At 43.9% G+C, this 5,000-nt stretch overlaps 1 pseudogene across 1 annotated transcript in view; it reads right to left on the bottom strand.

Moving 5' to 3' along the window:
* LOC308329629 (mitogen-activated protein kinase kinase kinase 7-like) overlaps positions 1-5,000 on the bottom strand; it is a 22,871-nt pseudogene that overhangs the window by 17,050 nt on the left and 821 nt on the right. Inside the window, exons 2-4 of the transcript XR_013966235.1 lie at positions 3,576-3,686; positions 958-1,023; positions 446-491 (exon numbers count right to left, since the gene is read on the bottom strand). The product of XR_013966235.1 is annotated as a mitogen-activated protein kinase kinase kinase 7-like (transcript). The remainder of the gene's footprint in view (positions 1-445; positions 492-957; positions 1,024-3,575; positions 3,687-5,000) is intronic.

The following is a 5,000-nucleotide window of genomic DNA, read 5'->3' as shown; positions in this document are numbered from 1 at the left end:
GGCCCTCTGGAGTGAGTGTGGGGATATAGTGGCCCTCTGGTGTGAGTGTGGAACTATAGTGGCCCTCTGGAGTGAGTGTGGGGATATAGTGGCCCTCTGGTGTGAGTGTGGAACTATAGTGGCCCTCTGGAGTGAGTGTGGGGATATAGTGGCCCTCTGGTGTGAGTGTGGAACTATAGTGGCCCTCTGGAGTGAGTGTGGAACTATAGTGGTCCTCTGGAGTGAGTGTGGGGATATAGTGGCCCTCTCTACAGTATCTTCTAAGTTGCCCACCACCTGAACTAGGGCGATAGTTTACAGGAAAACACAAAATGTCAGAACATGGAGCGAAGAGGTTTCTGCCGGACAGAAATGATGTACTTCTTGTGCTGTATATATTTATATAAGTTTTTTCCCCAGGGGGGAAGAAAAAGTGTCAAAAGTCAAACACAATCTACTGCCTTACCGTTGTAGAGGGAACCGCCTTCTGCGAACTCCATGACGAGACAGACCTGGGAAAGAACACATGTCAGAACAATAAATATGGCTTATTTTTTATTTTTTATTTTTTAAATAAAAGATTCTTTTTAACTTTTGAGTGCTCGGGATATTCTCTCTTGTCCCGTCCCAGTCATTGTGTGGAAAATACGTGCAATATTAAAACAGTTTAAGAGCCATAAACATCAAGACGTCTAATTATGCCAATTATGTACCGGGATGCCACGGATGACAAGACGTCTTCCCTTCGGAATTCTATTTTGAAAATTCCTCTAATCTGGTGTACAGGTGATGACATGCACATTACATGCATAATAGAATTACGAATGCTTTCTTTTGTTATAATGGGAGAATTGGCACTCAAAGCCTAAACTGGTGACCACCACCAGGTGGTGCTGAAAGAGTAAAAAAAGAAATAAACAAAACAGTATAATAAAATGGCACCAGGTAAATCCCGGGTGTGTAAATAAATCCTCTCACCGGATTGTCACAGGATCCGTAGAGCTTCACGATGTTGGGGTGGTTTACCCGCGAGAGCTGACGGAGCTGCAGAACAACACAGCAGAGAGAGAAGGAGAGAGAACACTTTAAAAAGGTATATATTTAGTAATTTCACAAAATATTATAGACCGACTGTCCTTTATGCTGTGCAGAGGTTGTCCGGGGACAGGTTTGTGTCCATCGGCTCCTATGATTTAACCCATTTTGACCTGATAGATCAGATTCTAAAAAAAATGTCTTCTACATCCTGACAGTTTTCTGAAAAAGCTGTGTTTCTAGGTCAGTGGTTCTTCGATTTTTCAAAAACAGCAGACCTACAAGCTCGTAGCGCGCACTCTGAGCTTGTAGATCTGCTATTTTTCAATAGCTAAAGCATAACATAATGCTAAAAGGGGTTCCTGTTCAGAATGGGTTAAACTATATAGCTGCTAAGACTAGAATCACTAGATTGTAGCCTAAATATTAAAGTGATTTCCTGACTTTCTATTTAAAGGGACATTAAACTATAAGCCATTATTAATACATAATAGGCAATAAAGATGTTTTTCTCCCCCGACAGCCTGCTGCTCCTCGCAAACACAACACACACAGAATCAGATACATAAATATATAGCCGCTTAAACGGTAAATGGTGCATTTATATAGCGCCTTTATCCAAGGCGCTTTACATGGATTGTGCATTACATTCACCCGTTCACACACACATTCATACACCGATGGCAGCGGAAACCATTCCAAGTCACCAACCAGCACATCAGGAGCAATTCAGTGTCTTGCTCAAGGACACTTGGACAGTGACTCTGGGGGAGCCCACAGGGTTCGAACTGGCAACCTTTGCGGTTCCCATCCGGCCACTCTACCCCCTGAGCCACCGCCGCCCCACCCCCAGGCTTACTGTTGCCCGATTTGTGCTTCTTACCACGGTACAGAACTGATACAACGCATCTCATCCGCTGTGATATTGTAGGCTACATCGTATAAATGTTATCTGCGCCACATGCAACGAAAAGCAATCTTAATGAGTTGAACTTGTAGGCTATAATATATTGGGGGCGTCGGGACTCGATTGGAGCATAGCGTTTATAGATTGATTGATTGCAGCTGTAAAACAGTTGTGTAACTGTTAAGTTGTGTTTCATCAATGAATATAAGAACAGATGAAGCATGCATGGATGGGAATAGCCTGCAGGGACCTGCATGCAGGACCAGGCACGTTACATTCTGTAGAATGGGCTCTCAGGTCTGAATCCAGATGGGTTGACAAATCAAATAAAAAGAGAGGCGGTGAACAGGAAAGCCCAGAAGAATGGCATGGGTGGGGGACTCCGCAGCAGGCAGTTAAAGACAAAGGAATACATTTTAAACAGAGATATTTTCAGCGAGCACACACACCATTTATGCCAACAGGTATGCAGACTCTACCAGCTCAGTGGCCTTGTGGTTTAGATAGAGTGTCCGCCCTGAGACTGGGAGGTTGGGGTTCGATGCCCGGCCGTGTCATATACCAAAGACTGTAGAAATGGGACCCAGTGCCTCCCTCCCTGCTTGACACTCAGCATCAAGGGTTGGATTTGGGGTAAGTAAGTCCCTGCGACAGACTAGCGTCATGTCCAGGGGGTGTACTTGTACATCAAGCTGCCTCACGCTACAGAAACAGGAGATAGACTCCTGCCCCTGTGGACCTCATGGCTCTGCAAGGCTACTTTCTGCAGACTCTGCACAGAGCAACCAGAAACTTTGGTTGTGGCAGAACCCCACATTATATAGCACAGCCCCACTGCAGCTTTAGGAAACTAGTAAACGACACCACCGTGGAAATTAAAGGCCGTTAAAAACTAGATGTAATGTTACAGCTGTTCTGCAGTTGCAGCCGTCAACGTCATTTCTTTCAGTTGACGTGGTCTAATGATGCATCCTGGCAGGAATTGTGTGTGAGACGGAGTGTGTCAGACTTTTGGCAGCCCTCTGTGTAGAGTCAGACTGACTGGCATTCAGACTTTTGGACAGACAATGGAAATTGAGGAGTTTTTTTTTTTGCTTACTCGAAACTGGAGTTAAACATGCACATATTATCCTGTGGGCTGCTGTGGCACAACAGAACACATATATCCATACAGAAGAAGAACGTATTTGCACCTACTGTGATATAAATGATATTGAGAATGAGTTCCATTTTCTTTTCTATTGCCCGTTCATGAGCCTTTTTGACGTCATGAGCTACGTCAAAAGTTATTTAACAGATGTAAAAATGTAGATCTGATGTGGTTAAGTGATGCAGAGCGACTGAGATGGATTTTCGAACAAAAGATATTTGCATTAGCAGAATATATAGAGAAAGCTTGGGACATACGGACAAAGAAAACTTATATGTTATTTTATGATAATGCTTATTTCTGTTTTTGTTTTGATCAAATACTTTGTGTAACTTCTGTGTGGGAAGTGAACGTGATATTGTTCATTTATGTTGTTGGTGTCTTATAATCCCGTAAGGGATGGGTCTTAATGACAAGACACGAAAATAAAAATTAATTAATTCATTCCAACAGAACACATATCCTGTGGGCTGTGTGTGGCACAACAGAACAAACAGATCTCACCTCCACAAGGAAAGCCTTCCTCTCGTTCTCGCTCTCGATGGTCTTGATGGCGACATCTTTGCCTTTCCACTTGGCCTTGAAGACGACTCCGAATGTCCCTCTGCCGACCACCTGTGAAAGGAGAAAGGACAGTGTGATGTTAGCTTGGAACTATTCTTGAGAGATCCCCCCCCCCCCCCACACACACACACACACACACTCAGTAAAGAATCTAGTCGAGGTAGAAATAGAATATAGTCGAGGTAGAAATTTGGAAAGTTGCAGAGGAGTCAAATTGTGCTGGGCCAATATAGCACCGAAGTCTGACATCAATATCTGTAGAGCGCGCTATGTCCATGGGTTCATGTAGTTTTTATTTGCATTATAATCCTCATAGGGGGATTTTAGATCGCCTCATATAAGAACTGTGTTTGAAAAATAAACATGTCATCCCGGCCGCTTCACTCATATGGATATGAAGAATCAACTGACTGAGAGAAAACGATAATGTTACTGCTACTGAATTAGAACACATTTTCGCTAGAAGCAGTCTGTATCATATATGAGTGACCGACTGTTGCAAACGATACAGAGACACCTCCCTGACAATAACGCAGAGACAGCTTGTTTATGTTTGGACCACAACGCTTATAGTAGACGATATATATATATATTTTAAATATATTTTTTATCCCACGATTTTGTAACCCATTTTTCACCCCTGTGTCAATCATCTAATGTGATCCTGGGCTCTACACACCCTCCACCAACCTAGTCCCCATATATGGGGGACAAGGGGAGAGCAACCTAGTCCCCATATATGGGGGACAAGGGGAGAGCAACGGACTTGAACTCATGCTTCCTTCATGCCGGAGTGTCCAAGTTGCTCCTTTACACCTGACAGGGGGGAGTTTCCCTGGTTGGACGTAGCGCATGGAAGGAACACGTTATTCCAACCAGTTCCTTTCCCCTCCATCAGGCGCCCCGGCTGGCCAGGGAGAGGCAGTTTAGTGACCAGGATTACTGCATGTTTTTTGTGAGGGTACCTACCCTAGGGGACACGGGGAGAACATGCAAACTCCACACAGAAAGGCCCTTTCGCCAACCCCGCCTTCGGGTATGGGCACTGATGACGCGGAGGAGGAAACACGCCGCCGCCATAGTAGACGATATTAAGATCACCCCATGTTATTCTCCATAGAGACATTACTTCCGTGAATCAGGGGAATCGAAGGGATGAGCGAGTTACGTCAGGACTTCGGTGCTCTATGCATGATTGTGTCGTTTACCTATGTATTAAGTGGTGGAAACTATCCAAGTACAGTCAAGTATTGTACTTAAGTTAAATACACTTTTGAAGCATTTTTACTTTACTAGAGTATTTCCGATATTCAATACTTTTACTTCTACTCCACTATATCTCAGAGCAATATTGTACCTTTACTC

Source organism: Protomyctophum bolini, assembly GCF_963924005.1.
Source record: "Protomyctophum bolini genome assembly, chromosome: 15".
Classification (NCBI taxonomy): domain Eukaryota; kingdom Metazoa; phylum Chordata; class Actinopteri; order Myctophiformes; family Myctophidae; genus Protomyctophum; species Protomyctophum bolini.
The sequence above is the reverse complement of the archived record's forward strand: the minus strand, read 5'-3'. Positions and strand labels throughout refer to the sequence as shown.